Source organism: Notolepis coatsorum, assembly GCF_963971535.1.
Source record: "Notolepis coatsorum genome assembly, chromosome: 8".
Classification (NCBI taxonomy): domain Eukaryota; kingdom Metazoa; phylum Chordata; class Actinopteri; order Aulopiformes; family Paralepididae; genus Notolepis; species Notolepis coatsorum.
In genome coordinates, this window is record NC_140172.1 from 30777790 (window position 1) to 30802747 (window position 24958).

The following is a 24958-nucleotide window of genomic DNA, read 5'->3' on the forward strand; positions in this document are numbered from 1 at the left end:
ATTGTTTTCTTTGAGCAATAATTCCTAATAGGTCCTGTGATTATGGTGACACAGCTAATGTAGCTTAAAACTCTGGGAGAGGTGTTTTTGGCCAACAGCTAGGCGAGCTGATTCGAATGTGCTTGGCGTGATCCTTTATATTGTCCATAGGATAGTGGGGTATTGATTTTAGCCAAAGATCATTCCAAGAAGCCAGGGCATTCAAACAAAAAGGCTGACTTCCCAAGTACAGGCTGCACTAATGGCAAATGCAAATGGGGTAACAACTTTTCAAGTATGCTCATTAAAAGTTGATAATGCTTTGTGCAATGGGGCGTCACTTACATCAAGCAATGAAGCAGATCGAGCTTTATATTATTTTGAAGAAAAGGTTGTTCAGGATTTTGAAGAGCGGATTCTAGTTATACTACAATATCTAATGGAACTATAAGCCATAGACACAGTTTAAAACATCGCTGTTCCTGTATTGGAAACCCTGATTGAATTCACTGCAAGCTCTGGTGCTCAGGCCAGGAGAAGCCAAGGGGAAAAAAACTAAAGAAAGACTAAACTAGTTGACATTTTTGCCATAATCCTTTCAGGAATGATATACAGTATATTCTTTTGTGGATATGGACAAAGTAATTAAATCAACAGAGGATTTCAATTAAATTAAACGCTTTATTAATTCTCAATAGAATCATTGAGGTTTTCGCTCATAGATGTTGAGATTACAGGCCAGTTAAAACAGGTCAAAATACAAATAATAACAAAGGGAAAAATGTAAGAACAATTAAAAACAGTCCAATATGGAGGTTTATGATCATAGGTTAGTGGGGTATTGATATTTTGCTAGAGTTGAAGATCCTTCCAAGGAGCCGACATTCCAAGTCCAAACGCAAACTGCAGTAGCAACTTTTCAAGTACTCGCATTAAACGTTGATCCTTCTTTGTGCATTGGATTTAGTTTTGATGGGGCTTCACTTATTTTGAAGAAAGGATTCTAGTTATACTACACTATCTGATGGACCTCCAAGCCAGAGGCACTGACAAAAGTTTTAAACCGTGTTGTTCCTGTATTATTGGAAACCCTAATTTAATTCTCTGCCAGCTCTAGTGCTCAGGCCAGGAGAAGTGTTTTCGCTCATTTTCAATGAAGTTGAGATTACAGGCAAATTAAAACCGGTCAAAACACAAATAAAGACAAAGGGAAAAAGAGTCAGACTGAAATAGGGAGGTTTGTAATTGTGTTTTTTTTTCATAATTTGTTTTACTTTTCATAGGACAGTGGGGTATCATTTAGCGAGAGTTGAAGATCATTCCAAGAAGCTGGGGCATTAAACGGCTGACTATCCAAGCTCAGTCTGCACTCCTTAAGTGCAGACCTTAAGCGTATCTGCTTCCATTAATTTGTACTAAGCTAGCTTGCAAAGGAAACTGGTATCTATCTTCTTGTCTGATTGTAAACAGACTGTTAATTCTGTTAAATAAATGAGACAAAATTAAAAGTAGTAAAACAAGATAAAAACAAAGATAAAAACGGGAAATCGCCTAAAATACAAGTTTGATACAAAAGAATTGATGAAATGGATTTGATCATAGAACGAGATTGGCACCACACACTATGCAGTGGAAAGCATCCCCTGTGAAATGAAGGACAACTCCAATAAAGCTACAACACTTTATTTATAGATATGTAAAAGTTTATGCCACATGCCAATTTGAATCAAGAAGAAGAAGAAGTCTTTATTTGTCATGCAGTTTAACAGTAACACACACATGCAAGATGGGCGACACACAGGAACACACACACATGCATTGGGTCGCCGATGAAATGTCTCTCTCTGCACTTGACCCATCCCGTCGTCCTTCCCCCCACGCGCCCCGGGGACCAATCCAAGAGCTCCTGTCCGTCTTCGTCAGGGAACGCGACAGCGTTAGTGATCTGTTGTGCATGTTTTTCCATTGGGTTTATCTTATCGGGAGGGGAAACCCTTGCGAGCACGGGGAGAACATGCAAACTCCACACAGAAAGGCCCGGGAGATACCCCACCTGGGTACCCGGCAACGCGGAAACCTGGTCCCCAAACGGGAATCAAACCCTGGACATTTTAGCTGTGAGGCAACAGTGTTAACCACTACACCACTGTGCCGCCACAATGCCTATAGATTAGATTAGATTAGCCTATATTGTCTCCCTTAGGAGAAATCCATCTTGGGCATTCAAGAGACACAGATGACATAGCAGCAGCACAGGCACACAGCACACACACAAACTACAGTTAATATTCAGTATCACACACAAATCCATATACTGTACACAAGAACATATACATCAAGAATATCGCACATCAAAACACACACACACACCATTTATTTGACTGTTCAGTAGTTTGATTGATAGTGGAGCTAAGGAACATTTATACCTATTCAACTTGAAGTTGTGTGACCTGTACCTTCTGCCCGAAGGCATCGGCTCATCGTCCTTGTGAAGGATGTGGTTTGGGTCACAGGTTATTTTTAAGGCCTTGCCTCCTCGCGTGTAGCTTTATGCCAAGCAAGCAGTGCAAAAATTTACCGTAGTGGCATGCAGTAATGCGCCTTTCATTTTCGCGGAAATAGGCTGTCTATTGCCATTCTCTTTGACAAACTCTAACCTTAACCAGCTCCTTAACAGCGCCTAAACTTAACCGTTCTAACCTTAACCAACTCCGAAACAATGCCTAACCTTAACCTTAACCATAGAAATTATATTGCCATTCTCTTTGACAAACTCTAACCTTAACCAGCTCCTTAACAGCGCCTAAACTTAACCGTTCTAACCTTAACCAACTCCGAAACAATGCCTAACCTTAATCGGCGAAAGAATACACGTTAAAAAAAAATCACGTTAAAAAATATTTTCGATGGGATTCGAACTCGCCAGCAAACAAGCCATAGGATCCACAGCCATGTGTCCTAGCCAATTGAGCTATTTGTTGGATACTGAATAAGGGGCGGTGACTTATATATATTGAGCTCCGCTCGTGTCGCATGCGCGGGCACCTCGCGCGAGCACGCCGGCGCACGCACGCACCTGAGCGAGCACGCCGCCGCCGGTGCACGCACGGTAGCATTTGTCTGAAAAGAAGGGCGCTTTACCGCACTAGCGTGCGGTGACGAATGCGGAAGCATTTTTGCACTGCTTGCTTGGCATTAACGTACAGGCTGCCTCCTCGCCGTCTCCTCAAATATCTCCTGGAGAGAAGACGGGAGCAGCATCCCAATTATTCCCACCTTGTTTTGGAAGTTTGAGAGTTTAGTTTAACGAACAGGTTACCAAACAGATTCAACGGCTGTCCTGTGGAACAATAACTGCACTGCAAACGACTGACTTGTGAACAAATGTACTCCACTTGATGAGTGGGAGGTGCTGGCCATAGCAAGAAAAGGGTAAAGAATTAAGAATGAAACCTTACTTCAATGATCCATTGAGTTCCACAATCACATGTAGTAACAACGCGTTTCACAATTGTGATTTATCAGGTTAAGAATTTAGTTAATTCCTTGAAATGAACTATGTTGTTGCCTGCTCAACTCTCTTCCTGTTGATTAAAATCTCTGTGACTGATCACCAACAGACAGAGGATCGAATACCATTTCTTTCTTTCTTTCTTTTTTTGTGCTCCTCGTACCACTGCCTAACCTCTTCTGTCTCTGATATCTACATAGCATGGTCTGAATCTTTTGTCAGTAAACGGAGTATGGCTGCATCATCAGAAAACTCGATAATGTAGTCATTTGTGTACTGGTTTAATTTGCATATAATGTGAAGGGGAGGGGAGCTTACACGGCTATAAACCTGTTGTGTTGTTGTTTAGAGCATATTTCTACAGTATACTATTTCTATGTGAAATGGCATGATCGAGGACACTGTTTCAGATGGACATGTGGATTTATGAGGGCTGCTTTCCCAGGTCTGATACCTTTGTTATGGCACCGATAAGGTCAGCTGGTACCCGCTTGGCCGGAGCCACAGAATGTAGCACACAGCTGAAGAAACACGTTACCGCTGGGTTGGCCGCTTTGTTACTACCTTACCGGCAAGTCCTGCACCACATGCCCCAGTCACATGTTTACATATAAACTAGAATGGATGCTCATTGGAGCACATAATATATCCGTGACATGCTATAGTTGGTAATAAATATTACCATATGAATGACAGACATACTGTAGGCCTGTCATTGTTTGTCATTGTCATGTCATGTTGTATGTTATATTTTTTCCTTTTTTCCCCATGTTATTGTAAGTATTGATTGTTAAATATGTGTAATTGATAGACCATATCGTTTTATTGTTTATTTATTGTTTTGAGTAAAGGGCAGGCTAAATAAAAAATATTTCTTGCTACTTTTCTCTCACGGAATGTGCAAATTGAGACGTGCTGATGATTATGAAATACTTTTACTGAAATACTTTTATGATTATGAAATACAATTACTACTGCCAAAGCTTCTTTCTTTCACCATAAGATTGAGGCCTTGGCTAAGAACCTTTCGCAAACTGCACGCCACCATGTCCTCACTCCCCCTCCACGCCCTCCCCTCCTCTCTCTCTGCCGAAGACTTTGTTATTTTCCTTGAGAAAAAAGTGGAGAGCATCCGCAGCTGCTTCTCCCAACCCCCACCTGTTCCAAATGCTGAATCGAGAACCTCGTCCTTTACCCTGTCATCCTTCTCTCCCATTAGACACCAAGGCATTGACACTGGTAACGTCGAACCGTCCCACTACATGCCAGCTGGACCAGCTACCCTCCCCACTCCTCCAGACCATAGCATCAGACATCCTCCCATTCCTAACGCAACCATCAACTCCTCCCTCAACTCAGGGGTGATTCCCACCTCCAAGCCACAGTCACACCGCTCATTAAAAAAAAACCATGAACCCCACCGTCATAGACAACTATCGTCCTGTATCTCTTCTCTCCTTCCTTTCTAAATCACTTGAACATGCTGTATCCAACCAACTTAGTGATTATCTCTTACAGAATGACCTCCTAGACCCTAATCAGTCAGGCTTCAGGACTGGTCACTCCACAGAGACGGCCCTCATAGCGTTCACAGAGGCTCTTCACTTAGCAAATGCGAAGGGCCTCTCCTCTGTCCTGATTCTTCTGGACACGTCGGCAGCCCTCGACACGGTCAACCATGAGTGACTGGCTCTGCGCTGGCATGGCTGACATCCAACCTCGACGACCACTCCTACCAGAATTGCTTCACCTGCCGGCCAAATCCTCCCTGCTGACCGACCTTTCCATCACAGTGGAAAATCTAGCCGTGGCCTCGTTCCCAACCGCCAAGTACCTTGGTGTAGTCCTTGATGATCGGCTGAACTTCTCCGCTCACATCGCCACAACAACCAGGACCTGCAGATTCCTCCTAAGCAATGTCAGAAGGATCGGCCCCTTCCTGACAAAAAAAGCCACTCAACTCCTTGTCCAATCAACAGTCATGTCTCGTCTCGACTACTGCAATGCACTGCTCGCTGGTCTACCAACTACCGCCACCATGCCTCTTCAACTGATCCAGAATGCAGCTGCCCGTCTGATCTCCAACCTACCAAAGTCAGCCCATGTTACCCCACTTCTTGCCTACCTCCGGTCAATGGTCTCTAACTACACACCCTCACCGCTCTACATCCTCTGGCCTCATCAGACCCAGTCCTATCCGAGCTCCGAGAGGGTCATCAAAGAGAAACCACCTAATCTCGGTCCTCACTCCACAATGGTGGAACGAACTTCCCACCACAGTCGAATCCTGACCAATCTTTCGCTGTCGACTAAACACACTTTAAATTTTTTTTTATTTTTTTATTCCCTTCTTCAATCAATATCTCAAATGAAAGTTTCAGCACTGTTTGATGAACATTGTTACTCAGCTGAAAGAGTTGTACCCTTCCTGATGACTTGCTTTGGATAAATGCGTCAGCTAAATGACAAAATGTAAATGTACTTTTTTCTTTTATGGAACTGTGCATTACTGTGCATTACCATGAACAAAAGAAAAAAAAGTTGTGTCTCGTGGCATTTTCAGGATGTGTCACAACTGATTTCATACAGTTTGTGGTTTTCATTGAGATTGATGTGCAAGTTGTTTCCAATAGAAAGCGTTTACATCTGGTAGTCCACAATTGGAAACCGAAACTCTTGACTGCCCAACCAGAGTCTTACATTAGCTGGTTATGACATACAATTAATCTGCTGCTCATCCCTCACACATCACTGTGTATTGTATGAATTGTCAGGTCAGTCATCCTTGGCCATAAGAAGACATACATTGGTATTTGTTTGTATATTGTGTATTTGTATATTATTATATAGCAGCATTTGAAGCCAATGTCCTCTTGTGGTAAAAAGGTGCACCACACTACACACAGGACTACTGTACATGAAAGTCAATGGAGAATGCTAGAAATTAATTCCCCAAAAATACTTCCTGTTGCCAGATGTGAAACATATTCCCACACACTCATATATAATTATTTTTTTTTATAAAATATATATATTATATAATTAGACTTGTACTTGTATTATCTGCGAGACATCGCCACCACGCAACAAGTCAAAATGCTCGCTATCTGCAAACAGCTCCACTGTCTGTGTACTCTAGTAGCCTCCAGCTCCAAAAAGGATTCTCCGGCGCTGCAGCTGGACCCTATTGGTAACGTTACGGTTATTTGGTCATTTCACATTCAGCAAGCCCTCAGCTCCAATACGCATTGAATCAATGTTATAAGACATTGATATCAAGAGCTATCTATAGCTACTGCTAGCCGGCTAGATGACGTTAAGACAGAACTTTAGTTCAATGGGACATTTCGTTTTGAACAGAGAACTAACGTCAGCTAACGCAAGCTAACGCAAGCTAACGGAGATATCAACATGGACTACTAGACTTCCTGGGGCATTTGTTGATATCCGGAGCTATCAGTAGCTAGCCGGCTAAATACCGTTAGACAATGCCTACTAAAAGTGAATAGTTGACTGGGTCATTTTGTTTAAACAGTAACGATAGCTAGGTAGCTAACGTTAGCTCAGGTCGAATGCAGAGGAGCCGCCTCCTCTGTTTACAAACTCTACACGGGTGCGGGCGGGGCTAGGGAGCAGCGGCAGTTTGCAGGTCCTGTGCGTCTGAGACAGACAGCGAATGAGAAGTCCACTTGATCAGTTTCCGCGATCGGCGAATATGAGTCATTATCGGAATTCCCCGATCGCATATTTATACTGATTATCGGCCGATACCGATCGCTGGCCGATCGATCGGGGCATCCCTATTAATAACATACCTAATAAGTATGTAGCTAGACATCCGTGTCATAAATATGAACAGTGCAACACAGTGCCTCTGTAACTTCCTGCACAGGCTGATCAGCCCCATAGTTTGTGAGATATTGTGCGGATTCACTCACACACACACACAGACGCACACGCACTACTGAATTCATACTGTCCTCGGACACGCTCCGACTTTTGCGCACATAATTGCAAGTTTCTTACAGTATGGGCCATTATCACATGAGTTGAAACACTCCCTGATTAATAAAATTCTTATCTTTCTTGTATCTTATTTTATCTTGTGTGCTATAACACCTAATTTATCTTATCTTATATTGTATCTTGTCTTATATTGTATCTTATATTGTATATCATATATCTTATATTGTACATTTTCTTATATTGTATTCATGTATTGTATATGATCTTATATTGTATCTTATCTTATATTTAGTCTTATCTTCTCTTGTATCTTATCCTACCCTATCCTATCCTCTTTCCTTATTTAAAATCTTCACGTAGAGTTATAAACATGTGAAACATGCACCACTACCAGCCTGTATGCCAAAACATCTGTTACAGATATGGATTTACATCCAACTGGAAACAACCAATAATGTGCCTTTACGGCACACCGCCTCAAAAGAAACACCATCTGAACAAAACATCTCTGAACAGTGGGTGTTGAGCTGTTTAACACCTAACAGTGGGCGTTGAGCTGGTTAAAACCTAACAGTGGGTGTTGAGCTGTTTAACACCTAACAGTGGGCGTTGAGCTGGTTAAAACCTAACAGTGGGCGATGAGCTGGTTAAAACCTAACAGTGGGTGTTGAGCTGGTTAAAACCTAACAGTGGGCGATGAGCTGGTTAAAACCTAACAGTGGGTGTTGAGCTGGTTAAAACCTAACAGTGGGTGTTGAGCTAGTTAAAACCTAACAGTGGGTGTTGAGCTGTTTAACACCTAACAGTGGGCGTTGAGCTGGTTAAAACCTAACAGTGGGTGTTGAGCTGGTTAAAACCTAACAGTGGGTGTTGAGCTGGTTAAAACCTAACAGTGGGTGTTGAGCTGGTTAAAACCTAACAGTGGGTGTTGAGCTGGTTAAAACCTAACAGTGGGCGTTGAGCTGGTTAAAACCTAACAGTGGGTCGTTGAGCTGGTTAAAACCTAACAGTGGGCGTTGAGCTGGTTAAAACCTAACAGTGGGCGTTGAGCTGGTTAAAACCTAACAGTGGGCGTTGAGCTGGTTAACACCCAACAGTGGGTGTTGGTTAACACCTAACAGTGGGTGTTGAGCTGGTTAACACCTAACAGTGGGTGTTGAGCTGGTTAACACCTAATAGTGGGTGTTGAGCTGGTTAGTGGGTGTTGAGCTGGTTAACGATAGGTCATAACCTAGTTATATGAGTACTGGCTGAGCGTCCTGCTCTTCGCCATCGAGATATACCTCATCTCCAGTACCTAGTGTACTCCATCAACGAATAAAAAACAATACACCCAGCACCTGCCAGGCCCCGCCCTAGTGCTACGTACTATATAGCACTAGGCGTGGTCACCACTCGCTCTTCCTCGGAAAAAAACGTTTCCCAAGAAAAGTTTCCCCAAGCTAAGAGCAGGACGCTCAGCCAGTACTCATATAACTAGGTTATATACATAACCTATTGTTATATAGTCGTACTGGCGAATCGCGTCCTGCTCTTCGCCATCGAGATATGGGGACAGAGCAGACGCGAGGAGTGACAAATACACCCCCTGAGGACCCGAAAGCCCACATCAGGGGGGAGGGGAGTCCCGTCACCCCATCCTTCCTTTTTTTTTTTTTATAAGTCTTTTTCCCCCTCCATTTTCCTCCGATTTTCTCCCATCCCAATGTTAGTCGTATGCCAATTCCCAGTCCCTTCCTGGTCGCTGCGCTTTACCCCCCACAGTCAGATCATTTGGGAGAGTGGAGGCTACCACGTGCTTCCTCCGACACACGTCCAGCCAATCACCGCTTCTTTTCACCTGGCAGCGCGGATTCTCATTGAGAGGGCGTAGCGTGTGGGAGGACCACACTATCCCCCTCACGTCCAATCCGCGCTTAGCAGGCGCCCCGACCGAACTGTAGGAGTCGCTGTTTACAACGACCCGGACCCACCCCGCCAGCTTCTCCCACCCTCTGATACAGCCAATTGTATCAGTGCAGACGGCCAGCCAAGCTGGTGACAACCCCGGACACCCCATCCTTCCTAATGAAGAGGGGGCGGCAGTCAACTCCACCCGAGTGCGAACAAGAGGGAACTAGAACCTCTTGAACGCACAGCACAGGCGGAACCACATGTGACACAACACATTGTGGCCCACACCCACACACTCCTGCTACCCCACCAAAGGACGGGAAGCAGGAGAGGTCCCAGACCTCAGAACCGCCTGGGAGACAGAACCCCCGGTCATGTCCATGAGGTAAAACCTTACGAAGGGACCCGGTGAGGACCATGAAGCCGCAGCACAGATGTCCTCCACCGAGGCCCCACCCAGTAGAGCGGCAGAGGCCGCCACCCCACGAGTGGAGTGCGCCCTGACGCCCCCAGGGGGAGCCAGCCCGGCCAACGTGTAGCAAAGGGCAATGCCCTCGCACAACCAATGGGACAGGCGCTGTTTCGACAGTGCCTTACCAGCACGAGAGCCACCGTAACAGACAAAGAGCTGATCGGTAGCCCTGAGGCCCTGAGTACGGCTGAGGTAAATCCCCAAGCCCGGACCGGACATGACAGCGTGAGGAGGCGGATGAAACGGAAAGAACGGAAAGAACTCCGGATATTTTTTGGCACAAAGGCTGGATTAGGCCGCAGAGTGGCACCACTATCGGAACGAATAGACAGACACTCGGGCCGCACCGAGAGAGCACAAAGCTCACCCACACGTTTAGCGGAGGTGATGGCCAGCAAGAACGCAGTCTTGAACAACAGCTGTTCCAACAGCGCTTGCTCAAGAGGCTCAAACGGGGCCAAGGACAACCGACCGAGGACCAATTGAAGATCCCAGCTCGGAGCCAAAGAGCGTTTCACCGGCTTAAGGCGTCGAACGCCAAGCAGGAAACGCTTCACAAGAGGGTGGCCTTACACCACTCTTGGAAAATACGCCACCTACCCGCGTAACCCGCGATAGTGGAGGGAGCATGCGCGTTCCGGATGGTACCAACCACAGAAGGATCCATCCTCTTCAGACTCACCCTCTCACCAGCCAAACCATCAGCAGCTGGCCCAGCACAGGGAACTAACACAGAGACCCGTGCGCTTGAGAGAGGGCCCGCGATGACCAAGGAACAGGCCATGACGGGATACCAAGAGCTGGATCAGGACCGGGAACCACACAGCTGCGCCCCGGTCCGGCGCAATCAGGATCAAGGACCTGCGCTCCTCAACGTACCCGCCCCAACAACTGACCTAACAGATGTATGGGGGAAAAAATCCCAGGCGGCACGGCATCGGTCCCAGACCTGCCTGACTATGTCCGGACATAATCCCCACCCGTCAGCAATTCGAACACAGTTACTAATCGCTGCCAATTCCATACCGTGGCGGTACAGGCTTTAGCAGCCCACCAGCCACTCGCCGGGCCGACTCACCGGGCGGGGCACTGTTTCAACATGTCAAAAGCAAAGGACTGATGCTAACACGGAGCACCAGTGGTGGTTGCAACCAGCAACCTCCACTGTGGTGTGCACCATGAAGTGGTTAATGAATAAATGAACTAACACCACGAATAGACTGTAGAATGGGCAAGCCCATGCACACAACGTTAAGGGGATGCGGACCAGAGAGAACCTGGTATGGTTTGTAACCGACCCCAATCGCACAACACAAGACAGGTATGAGAGTAAGCCAAAACAGGGCATTTATTTCTTGCATAACAAAAAGCGGCACAGTCCCTTTAAGGGAAAACACAAAAACACTAGAGTCAAGGAAATATGGAAAAGCGGCACTGTGCCTTTAAGAGGTGAACAGGCTAAGGGACTAGGGCTAAGGACCAGGGCTAAGTGTCAGGGCCAGGACCAGGGGCACTGGATAGGGGGACAGGGACAGAGGCCCGGAGAAGCGGGCTGGAGACAGGGACAGAGAACAGGGTTAAGGCCTTGGACAGGGCGAGGGCCAGAGCTGCTTACAGGGATGAGGACAGGGTTCCAACGGTGGAGGCCTGGCACGGGGACAGGGGCCCGACGGCGGAGGCCTGGCACGGGAACAGGGGCCCGACGGCGGAGGCCTGGCACGGGGACCAGGGGCCCGACGGCGGAGTCCTGGCACGGGGACAGGGGCCCGACGGCGGAGGCCTGGCACGGGGATCCTCCTCCTCCTCTTCGGATGCTGCAGACGGGCAGCGCAGAACAAAGGGGGTCCCAGGGGACCGGGATGGGAACACGCCGTCCTCCCGTGGAATACTAGGGAGCGACGACGAGCCTCACCCCAGGAACGAGGATCACGAAGAGACGCCTTCCTCCCGTGGAATCGGGAGCGATGGCGTGCCGCCTTGACGTCTGGAGTGGGAACACTGGAAAACCTCCCGTAGAGAATTAGAGAGCGAAGACGGTGTCCCACTCCAGGCAAACGGCGACAGGTGGTGATGGCTGGGCCGTCGTCTCACGCCGGAGACGCGGCAGGTGATGGTGACGTACAGAATGGTAACGTCCAGAACTCCATGAACACTGAACACAGATACAGATACAGAGTCCAGAACACAGAATCCAGAACACAGAACGACCGACAAGGACTGGAGGGGAGTCTGCAACCTATGTACTCTCCCGAGGTGATTGCAAACTCCCAACAGGTGCGTGAAGGTAGAGGATCAAGGATGTCCAAGGGTGGGGGCTGGTGAAGAGTAGAGGAGAGTAAATCATCGCAAGGGTGGGGGCTGATGAGGAGAGTAGACAGGGAAAACACAGGAAAAAGGTCCAGGGACAGGCGAATCCTCACAGAACCAGTCCCGCATTCATTCATAATATTCACAACAGCACACCAGCCCTAGACCTCAGCCCATTTACCCATGAAAAGGTAAACAAAGCCCCCCCACAATACTCCCCCAGTAGACACCGATTGACCGTCAGCATGAATGGTTGAGAGGAGGGAAGACTGTAGTGTAGACAGACATTCCCGCAGCAGGGAAACAGAACAGAAACAGTAGCCCAACAGTAGCCCAACCAGCAAACTTGTGCTGTGGGAACCAACACACGGGCATCGATCACGAGGACGTCCCACGTTAACCTACGTGGACGTACTCAGGAGAGATGTGGGAACAGAAAGCACCGGCGAGCTAGCCAGATGCATGGAGGATCGGGATGACTGGAAGCACCGATGGAGGGCCCGTTCGAGGACGACCTAGAGAGATAGATAACATAGCATAGCGTTAGCCGCGCACTCCAGGATAACGGGGAAAACAACAACGTTTACCCAGATATCCCGCCGCTTGCGCCAATACACAACTCGGTTGTCTCCCGGGACAACTCGAGCACATCACAAACGCCAGCATTGTCATGCCTAGTGACATCCCACAGCGGGGAACAGTAGAACAGTGACCCAGCATTTATAGCATTTAGTATTAGCAGCACGCTCCAGGACAGCCTGGGAAACGTCCACCTCAGAGGGACGTTTACCCAAACATCCTGCCCCTGGCGCAGATATACAACTCACAACAAGCAGCATTTACTAACACCAGCGATAATGCCTAGTGGCGCAAGTCCTACCTTGTGTGAGGTAGCTCGATAGCTACACCTCACACGCCGTCCCTCTGTCTGCTGTCAACAAGACAAGGAGACTACAGACTCGACGCTGAGATGCATCGAAATGCATCCCGCTGCAGAGTCGCAGAACCCATACGAGCGCCGCCAGAACATGCCGCGAAGATTCCAGGGGTAGGCACATCTTCGGTAAGCACTCAACCTAATTTCTCTAAACTTTTCATGACAACTAGTTGCATAGGGTGCACGCATCCGCTATGATGGAAACGAAAATAGAGGAAGAGCGAGTGGTGACCACGCCTAGTGCTATATAGTACGTAGCACTAGGGCGGGGCCTGGCAGGTGCTGGGTGTATTGTTTTTTATTCGTTGATGGAGTACACTAGGTACTGGAGATGAGGTATATCTCGATGGCGAAGAGCAGGACGCGATTCGCCAGTACGACTTTATAACACCTAACAGTGGGTGTTGAGCTGGTTAACACCTAACAGTGGGTGTTGAGCTGGTTAGTGGGTGTTGAGCTGGTTAGTGGGTGTTGAGCTGGTTAACACCTAACAGTGGGTGTTGAGCTGGTTAACACCTAACAGTGGGTGTTGAGCTGGTTAACACCTATCAGTGGGTGTTGAGCTGGTTAACACCTAACACTGCCATGCCTCCCACCCACAAAGCAGGCAACTCCTTGGATCTCATATTTTCCCGTAACTCCAGCATCATTAACACCACGGTAACTCCCCTACATGTATCTGACCATTCCTTCATATCCTTCTCACTAACTCTCATGCTTAACCGAAAGGTCTTCACCCCAACTCAAACAGTCTCACTCAGACGCAACCTGCCCTCCCTATCCCCCTCCACCCTCTCCTCTGACATACTATCCGCTCTACCTTTGAGTGACACCTTCTCTGCTCTCTCCACAGAGATGGCAACCTCCACCCTCCTTTCAGCCCTGGCAACCTCCTTCGACAAGCTCTGTCCCCTCGTTGAGAAACCTGCCCGCCGTTCCCCACCCAGTCCATGGCTGACAGATCCAGTGAGAGAACAAAGACAGGTCCTGAGAGCAGCTGAAAGGAAGTATAGAAAGTCACGCCTCACTGCTGACATCGACACATATCACAACCTCTTGTTAACATTCTCCAAAACCATCACTAATGCCAAAGCTTCTTTCTTCCACCATAGGATCGAGGCCTCTGCCAAGAATCTTCGCAAACTGCATGCTACCATGTCCTCCCTCCTCACTCCCCCCCCACCCCCCCCTCCCTCATCTTTCTCTGCCGAAGACTTTGCGATCTTCTTTGAGGAAAAAGTGGAGAACATCCGCAGCTCCTTCTCCCAACCCCCACCCATTCCAAATGCTGAATCGAGAACCTCATCCTTCACTCTGTCATCTTTCTCTCCCATTACAGAAGCAGAGACCCTGACACTGGTAACGTCAAACCGTCCGACTACTTGCCAGCTGGACCAGCTACCCTCCCCACTCCTCCAGACCATAGCACCAGACATCCTCCCATTCCTAACTGCAACCATCAACTCCTCACTCAACTCGGGGGTGGTCCCCACCTCCCTAAAACAAGCCAGAGTCACGCCGCTCATAAAAAAACCAACCCTGAACCCTACTGTGATAGGCAACTACCGTCCTGTCTCTCTTCTCTCCTTCCTTTCTAAAACACTTGAACGTGCTGTATCCAACCAACTTACTACTTATCTCTTACAGAATGACCTCCTAGACCCTAATCAGTCAGGCTTCAGGACTGGTCACTCCACAGAGACAGCCCTCATTGCGGTCACAGAGGCACTTCACTTAGCAAAAGCGAAAGGCCTCTCCTCTGTCCTGATTCTCCTAGATCTATCTGCAGCCTTCGACACAGTCAACCACCAGATCCTCCTTGCGGCCCTCGCAGGAATGGGAGTGGCTGGCTCTGCGCTGACATGGCTGTCATCATACCTCAATGACCGCTCCTACCAAGTGTCATGGAGAGGGACCCTGTCGGCCACCCGCCCCCTGCGGACGGGTGTCCCCCAGGGCTCGGTTTTAGGACCCCTTCTCTTCTCCCTCTACACTAAATCACTGGGTAACATTATCACGTCTCATGGCTTCTCCTACCATTGTTATGCCGACGATACTCAACTCTTCCTCTCCTTCCCTCCCTCAGATATCCACGTCTCTGTGCGGATCTCGGCCTGTCTGTCCGACATCTCAGCCTGGATGACGTCCAACCACCTCAAACTGAACCTAAGCAAAACAGAATTGCTCCACCTGCCGGCCAAATCCTCCCCCCTAACCGACCTTTCAATCACAGTCGAGAATGCAGCTGTGACTGCGTCCCCGACCGCCAAGAACCTTGGTGTTGTCCTCGACGACCAGTTGAACTTCTCTGCTCACATCGCAGCGACGACCAGAACCTGCCGATTCCTCCTGAGCAACGTCAGAAGGATACGCCCCTTCCTGACAAAAGAAGCCACCCAACTCCTCGTCCAATCAACAGTCATCTCCCGCCTCGACTACTGCAATGCACTGCTCGCTGGCCTCCCGGCCACTGCCACTAAGCCTCTTCAACTCATTCAGAACGCAGCGGCCCGCCTGATCTCAAACCTACCGAAGTCGGCCCATGTCACCCCACTTCTTAGGGACCTGCACTGGCTCCCCATTGCTGCACGAATCCGCTTCAAGGCCCTCGACCTAGCATACCGTGCGGCAAAGGGAACCGCTCCCGCCTACCTCCGGTCAATGGTCTCCAACTACACACCCTCAAGACCCCTACGCTCTGCATCTTCTGGCCGCCTCAGACCTACTCCTATCCAAGCTCCGGGAGGGTCATCAAAGAGAAGTCGCCTATTCTCAGTCCTTGCCCCACAATGGTGGAATGAACTACCCACCCCAGTTAGGACAGCCGAATCACGTCCAATCTTTCGCCGTCGACTAAAGACGCACTTCTTCAACCATTATCTGAATTAACAAAAAAAAAAAAAAAAAAAAATCTAACCCTAACTAACCGTACTGTCATGCACTTGTCCTAATAAACTAACCTACACTGTAGCACTCAACACTTTGATGAACATTGTTGCTCAGCTGATAGAGTTGTGCCCTTCCTGATGGCTTGTCGTACAGAACTTGTAAGTCGCTTTGGATAAAAGCGTCAGCTAAATGACTAAATGTAAAATGTAAATGTAAATGTTAACACCTAACAGTGGGGGTTGGTTAACACCTAACAGGGGATGTCTCTTTCACTGAAATGTCACCGACCCAGCAGGCTCACTTTGCCACCTTAACAGAATGCTAACATGGCAGCATTAATGTGATTGGAATATCTGCTTTCATGTACTGGCAGGATGACCCTGAGCGATAAGGCCCTTTGTAACATGACATTCTGATTTTAGATTAAAGAAACAGTTTGCAGAAAACACCTGCTAAATCCTTTTAGCACAACCTCATTTGTTTACATTTACATACGAGTACCACAAACAATGCAAAACATGCTGTTTAACAGGTTCAGCGTCAGAGGTCGCTATGGGCGTATGGCCGTTGTGTGCCAGCGCTTTGTTCAATGGGGATAAATGCCGGTGTTTGCAGTGCTAAAACTATATTAAATATTATAGCTATGGATCTAATAACATAGTCGATTGTCAGTGAGTTTCTTCCAGTCAACGTGCAAAAAACTGATAATTTTTTCATCCATACATTTCCGTTTTATACCGTGGTGAATATGAGTATAGTTTTAGAGTGATTCTGTGTAATCCCGGGAAACAACGCCAAACAGCGTTTTACTGCATTTCATTATAAATCGTGCCATTTCTCACCTGGATCAATAATCAATCTGAAATCAACGCTAGATTATCGGTATGTTTCATCATGCATGCAAGAAAGGGTGGGGGGGGGGGGGGTCGTTTTTCTATGCTTCGATCGCCACCAATGGAATACGCTACACAGTACATTACAGACACACGCTCCGATCGTGGGGGAAAAAATATCGGATCAACGCAAGATTGATAACATATGAAACATTTAGGGGCACAGAATATTTGTACCATTATAGTGCAAAAAAATATGTTCCACCTGCCTCATTACTGTGGTCCTTTTATTTAACATTTAAGTGCTTTTGTTTTCAGGTTTGTATCTTTTATAATGAACCAACTGAAGTATTACCACAGCTGCAAACATTCATTCTTTCATTGATAACAGTGTATTAACAGTGTTCATAATCAGTATCTGCTGCACTGTTGATGGCAATAACTGGAATGGATTATCAAAAAACACTCAAACAACGCTCTCTTGTGGCTTTTCCTGTGGTTTATTAAAGCAAAACACACCACAGTGTAGGGATGGGCGATATGGCCTAAATATGAAATCACGATATTTTCTGACCTTTCGGCGATACACGATACACATCACAATGTTTTCCTTTTTTTCCCAAACAATTCATTATGAGGCTTACCAAGACAGTATTTGAGTTTGCAAGCTAACATTAAAGACAAAAGACCCATGTATTTAGCATTTTTATATATTAGATTTAGATTATTGGATTATTAGATTATATATTATTGCATATATTTAGCATTTTAGCATTTAGTTTTTTTTAGATTATATATTAGATTAGATTTAGATTATTAGATTATATTGTAACTATTTATTGTAGGGCAAATATAACTGAGAGGGCATACATAGTACTTAAACAAAGCATTCATTAGCAAAACATGAAAATGTCAAACCACATTGTCAGAATTGTAATGTTTATTGTTTACTGAAACGTTTGACTGTTTAAAAATAAATGAACCACCACACTCACACATGACGACTAATTTATTTTCTTTAATTGTTACATTAGATATAAATACTGATATATATTTTTTCTTTTTTATCCACGTTTTCCTCCTATTTTCTGTATTTTTTCCTCTCATCCCAATTTTAGTCGTTATGCCAATTCCCCCCTCCCCTTCCTGGTCGTTGCGCACATGTGCCCCCCACTGTCGGTCTAGGGAGCCCTGAAGTCTATCGCATGCTTCCTCCGAGACATAGGAGACAGCCAGCAGCCTCTTTTCACCTGGCAGCGAGGACTCTCATTGGTGAAGTGTAACGCGTCGGAGGCTCACACTACCATCACCATTTCCCTCCCTGACCGACCTGTAGGAGTCGCTGTTTACAACGACCAGATTACCACCCACCGGCTTCCCTCCCGCTGACTCTGCCAATTGTGCCAGTATGACGACCGGCCAAGCCGGAGGCACCGCTGACAGCCGGATTCGATACCAGTGTCTCTTGCGGTGGTGATGCGCGCTTAGTCCGCTGCGCCACCCAGCCGCACCTTAAACGTTGACTGCGCTGTCTTTTCCACGGTCCTTTCCTATGGCTATGTGGAACGTTACCGCATCTGTGATCTCCCACCATCGCTTGCTCTTCTTGTCATAAAGTGAGCCGCATACGGCGGGCGACGCAAATGTAGTTAGCGTCGTCTGTTTTGGCTGTGGTTTTAAAACACTCGAGGTAGTAGGGCTACCGCGCAACTTAATGCTTTCGGCATATTCTTTTGGGTGTTTTCTTTCCTCCCGTTGCCCCGGCTTTACAAAGTTTGCACAGGATGGTGCTTTGACTCTGTTCGCGTGTAGCCGAACCAGGTCCATATCACTGATGTAGAACCCTTTTTTGGAATTACTTCTACGGAGTCCTCGCTTTCGTTTTCGCCACACCGAGCCACGCCTCTCTGTCTCTGGCTAGGTGTGTGCGCTTGCGTGCGTGTATGTGTGTGTAGATGACGTAATTTGGACGAGTGTGTGAGTGACTGACTTTTTTTCTCCGAGAGGAGAGGCGAGAGGGAGAGGAAAGCATTTGCGCTTAATTTAGGAGTGAAATGCAAATGAAAGGTTGAATCAGTACTCGTCGCAAGCGTGCCCCCAAATATAATTTTCAATTAGCACGGGCTATATTTAAGAGCAATTTGCGACAACCTCGTTGCACTGTACAGCCCTGAACATATAGTCCTTACCTTGTCTATGATGTACTCATAGGCGGCGCGTATATAAGGCCAGGGGAGGCTATGCCGACCCAGTCTGCGCATTATTATAGGCAGCCTAGGCTACGATATTGTGTGCGTGTGGGCTGCTGCAGCCCGGTGGTGACAATACGCAAAGAGTCGGCCAACCAAGGTGTCAATGGCAGTAGGTGTGGTGGCCGTTTAACATTCCAGACTGCGGGCAGTAACCAATCACGCCGCATCACCAAACTAACCGATGCCAGTCTGGTCTTCAAAACCCTCCAAGGTCTAGCCCCACCCCCACTTTCCGATTGTTCACCTCCAGGTTCGCGTGTAGTCTTTTACCAACAAACTTGCAGTTCCGCGTTCGGGTTCAGAACCGGGTGGCGTCTATTCGCATCCTAACACTAATTTCCATTAAGGACAAGTACATTTAGCAAATCAGCCCTCTCCGTGAGAGCTGCCAAGACCTGGAACTCCATTCCAAGTTACATGCCGCCTGGGCATAACACTGGATCACCTGAGGCCAAGGGCTTGCTCTACGAGGGCATGATGAGACTGAGTCAGAGTTAATCAAACCGTGGAAACTTTTTAGAGCTACTATGTACATTGTTTTCAAAGCATGATGAGATCCAAATTATGGAAAACGTTTCCTTCATTGCCGTCGGCACCGCAACTTGTGAACGGCCTTTCCCAATGAGGCGCATCCGAAACTTTTGCTGCATTAAGGTAAGACAATGGTTAATCATATTGGATGCCTTCATTTGAACAATTAATTTGCACTATATGAAATGAGTGGGGCTCGCTGTAGTAGCCTAGATGTGGGTGTGACATCAGAACCTGGACAGCACCGTTTGCGTGCAAGCAAAAAAGAAAAATGTTGCGCGCTACGCGCGAGTTTCATCCGATCTATAGCCTACCCTAATGTCCAGCTCACCCGCCGCCTATGGATGTACTGCAAAAAGAATAATCCAATTATCTGATCGCCATTCCAAATACTGATCGCGATCGTGTGTCCAACGTAATCCAGCATTGAACATGAACGGGGGGGGCAGGGACCCTCGTCGATGCCATCCCTATAAGCGCTTGTCTTGCCGGAGTATTTAGACCCCGCCCGCACGCCGCAGCTCGGCCCAGAAAACAAACCACATCGTTTCAAATGGAGTGCAATAGCGGCCGCAAGGCGTTAGGCGGCGGTATTGGCCGTTTGCGATCTCAGAGATAACATCACGCTGGATGGATGAATTATGAATGAATATAGCGAATAAAAGAAATAACGATTAAAACCCGACTTTTCTCGGGTTTGGCGCTCAAGCAATGGCGAGTTAACCAGAAATATGTCGGGTCTGGCGTCCAATGTGTTAAACCAGAGACCCTAATGAGACATTTGCTATAAATACAATGGTAAATGGTGCATTTATATAGCGTATTTTTTTTTCTTAATTTTTTTCGTTTGCTCTACCTCCGGAGCCACTGTCGCCCCAATATAAAATAGAATATATCAAATATATCAAAATAAAGACACAATGCTGATACGGCTAACGGCTACATTGGAAATCTTGGTGAAAATCACAATGGTGGCTCACATCTAGTTAACATAGAGGAGTTTAATCACGTAACCTACTCTCAATTTTGACTGGACATTTGCTGTCATTGTTGTTTCAGAAACCATTGGATGTAGACTGCCCTTCCCAAGCCAACCTTTAAAAACACATCATTTAAAGCATCAGTTGCTTGGCATTAGGAGTACTGTACTTGGGCTTTTCTGGTATTAGGATATTGTTACATTTAGGTGACACAGCTAGGGTGACCAGGTGTCCCCCTTTTGGTTGTACTGTCCCACCATTTGACCAAATGTCCCCCGTCCCTCATATTGAGCGGATGTCCCTCTTTTCGAAGCCAAAAAAAAAACATGCGTCTAAAAGCCCCTCCCTACAGACAGTAAACATAGCAACCCGCCTCTTGTCCACACACATTGCTCTGATTGGTTATAGTACTTTAGCGCGCTGCTTGCCTGCTTGTGACGTGACTGAGACTGAGTCGTGACGCTACCTCATATCGCAGATCTGATTGGTTATAGTAATTTAGCGCACTGCTCTGCTCGTGAGAGTTGAACTTGTGACGCTACCTCATATCGCAAATCTGATTGGTCAAAAAAAACACAACAACGTTACAAGCGAACTAGTTCAAGATGGAAAGCAGTAAAAAGAAACGGACCTGCAGTTACAACCAAGACTGGCAAACGACACATGACTGGGTGAGGCAGATGGCAGGTAATCCGCAGCAGGCTTTCTGTGTTTTGTGTCATAGTTTGTTTTCAATTGCGCATGGAGGAGTCTCACTTGAAAGTGGCTCACCAAAAAGAAACATCCAGATCTATGGATACGTTTCTTTTTAAACCAAACAATGATAGCCAGACGGACAAGGTCACTGCAGCTGAGATAACAAGTGTCTATCACACAGTACAACACTCCCATTCATACTGTTTTCCCTAGTTCTGTGTTAACAGGGAATATCAAACACAAGACATTCCTGTCAAGTGATGACGTTTGAATATTTAAAACAGATGTTAGGTGGTATTTAATTTGTATTTATTTTGATTTAACCTTTGATTTAAATCTATTCAGTGAAGACCATGGCAGTTATTCTAATAAAAAATTTACATTATCTATCTGTCCCACTTTGTCCCACCAAAATCTTACTGTTGTCCCACTTTGTCCCACCAAAATCTTACTGTTGTCCAACTTTGTCCCACCAAAATCTTACTGTTGTCCCACTTTGTCCCACCAAAATCTTACTGTTGTCCCACTTTGTCCCACCAAAATCTTACTGTTGTCCCACTTTGTCCCACCAAAATCTTACTGTTGTCCCACTTTGTCCCACCAAAATCTTAATGTTGTCCCACTTTGTCCCACCAAAATCTTACTGTTGTCCCACTTTGTCCCACCAAAATCTTACTGTTGTCCCACTTTTGGACTTTTTGCATCTGGTCACCCTAGACACAGCACAATACTATATATTAGAGGGGTCATTTTGAGGGTCACAATAAAAATCAGATCTTTAAAAAATTACAGCAAGGAAATGCTCCTGGATGGTTTAAGGGGTGAGGACTGGTCTCATGTAATGCACTGCAAAGAGGTTGATCAAGCATGGGACGGTTTTAAAACAACATTTCTTAAAGTAGTTGACAGATTAGCACCCAGGAAGATGGTCAGGATAAAGCAAAGGACACAGCCCTGGATTAATGATGACATTTTAAAAGCTATTAAAATAAGGAACAATCTTTTTAAACAATTTAAGAAGTCCAGGACAGAACAGGCTTTCCTAGATTTAAAGAAACACAAAAACTATGTAAATAGTTTGATTAAAGGGGCAAAGAAGGTTTTTTTTTTAATGAAAAAATAACAGAGTATAGGAACAACTCAAGGAAACTCTGGAGGACACTTAAAGAGGTAGGATACAGTAAGAAATTAAAGACTAAATCGGGCAATATCGGTTTAGAAATTGGAGACAAAATTTCAGCAGACAAATCAGAGGTGGCAGACTGTCTGAATAGCTATTTTACATCCATTGCAAAAACCATATCTGAAAAGATACCAGCTAAACCCGGCAACAACATAGAGAGTGAAGTCCATACATTCTACCTAGATCAGGGGGTTAAAGCAAATGCTTTTTCCTTTAGGAAAGTGACTGAGATGGAGGTCCAGGAAAAGCTTAAAAAACTTGACACCTCAAGGGCTACTGGATTAGACAACATCCCTGGTAAATTTTTGCAGGATGCTGCAGAAATCATTGCCCCATATGTAGCTCACATTACCAACCTAGCCATTGACACAGGAACATTTCCAAGCAAAATGAAATCGGCAAGAGTTATTCCTCTCCACAAAAAGGGAAACAAATTGGAACCGGGTAACTACAGACCCATTTCCATCCTGGGTGTTCTATCAAAAACCATTGAGAGGCTAGTATATGAGCAAATAGACGGGTATTTCTCCACTAATAACATCATGTACAAATACCAATCAATCTGGTTTCAGGAGGTCCCACTCCACAGACACCTGCCTGCTGTTCCTCACAGATTACATCCGGAAAGAGGTAGATGAGGGAAAGTTCTGTGGAATGGTAATGTTAGACCTCCAGAAGGCATTTGATTCAGTGGATCACAACATCCTGTTAATGAAGCTTAGGGCCCTAGGCTTTAATGAGGCAGCTCAGAAATTAATTGGTTCCTACCTAACAGTCCTCGGACAGTAGAGTGCGGGGTCCCGCAAGGGAGTGTTTTGGGTCCGCTCCTCTTTCTCCTGTATATAAATGACCTGAAAGCAGCTTGCTCATGTGACCTTTTTTTATACGCAGATGACTCCGCCTTACTAGTGTCTCACAAAGACAAACAAGTGGTTGAGCAGACATTGAGTGCAGAACTAGAGAAGGTTAGCGACTGGCTAGGCCACAACAAGCTGTCCCTCCACGTGGGGAAGACTGAGTCCATTCTATTCGGGTCAAAGGTCAGGCTCAGAAAATCGCCAGGTTTTAACATTCGAATAGGAGATACTGTTCTCACAGACAAAATATCTGTGAAATATCTCGGTTGCGTCCTGGAAAACAGCTTATCAGGGGAAAGCATGGCTCACCAAGCACTTACAAAGATAAATAACAGGACTAGATACCTAGCCAGAATCTCTCATTTTTTAGATCAGTCAGCGATGAAGATTCTTGCTGGAGCTCTCATACAGTGTCACTATGACTATGCGTGTGGCTCCTGGTACAACAGTGCCCCCAAAAGTCAGAAAATAAAACTACAGACATCACAAAACAAGCTAATCAGGGTAATACTAAGGCTACCTGCCCGAACCCACCTTGACCCATCTCACTTTGAGATCATGAGATGGCTTAAGGTGGAAGACAGAGTAAATCATATAGGGATGTGCCTAGTTCACAGAATAGTGCACGGGGTAGTGCCAGTGTACTTTAACAACTACTTCAACCGAATCAGAGACACCCATGCATACCAAACTAGGCGCAGCTCAACTGACTTTGTGCCAGTCAGATTCAGGAGCGTTATGGGGAAGGAGTCTTTTCTGTATTCAGCAGCTGTCTATTGGAATAGTCTGCCCAGTGAACTGAAAATCATAGACAATGCCGTTAGATTCAAGTCCAGCCTGAAGACATGGCTCAAAAGGGACTATACTTGACCTAGACATTTAGCTTAAGGCACCCTTACATGTTGTATGAGTCTGTATGTATATAAATGTTAAATGGTATATGTGATGTGTTGTGATGTCACGTTTTGTATGATGCATGTATTAACCATCACACTCCCCCACCCCCCTACAAGGACCACAATGGAAATAAGCTCTGAGCTTTTTTGTGTTTTATCCTTGGCAGTATATCCTGACTGTGCTCTTCTGTCACATGTTTATTTTTATATTGTCAAATAAAGTCATTCATTCATTCATTCAGACCATGTATACTCGCAATTTAAGAATGGGTACAAATCACAGGCTCTTAGTTCATTCGGCAAGTCGGACCACGCCGCCATCTTTCTTTTGCCAAAGTACAAACAAAGTCTCAAGCGTGCGCCGGTAGTATCGCGAGAGGTTAAGCGTTGGACTGTGGAGTCAGAGGAGACACTCCAGGCTACACTTGAATGCACAGACTGGAGTGTGTTCCGTGATAACACAGCCAATATTAACGACTACACTGAAACAGTGCTTGACTTTGTCTGTACTCTGGTAGAAGAAACAATCCCCTCTACCACAATTAGAGTTTACCCAAATCAAAAGCCCTGGGTAGATAAATCCGTCCGTGAGGCTCTGAAAGTGCGCACCTCAGCAGGCAACATGAATGACCACAAGGCGGCGAGATACAACGTAAGGAGGACAGTAATAGAGGCAAAACGGCGTTACAGGGATAAAGTTGAACTTCAGTTTGAACAGGCTGACTCTAGAGGTATGTGGCAGGGCCTCAGAACGATGACAGATTACAAAGGCACCT

General features: G+C 46.3%; 1 protein-coding gene across 1 annotated transcript in view; it reads right to left on the bottom strand.

The window, feature by feature from the left end:
* The window catches only part of doc2b (double C2-like domains, beta), a gene marked incomplete at both ends in the record, with an annotated part of 242205 nt that overhangs the window by 202869 nt on the left and 14378 nt on the right, over positions 1-24958 (bottom strand). The window lies entirely within an intron of this gene.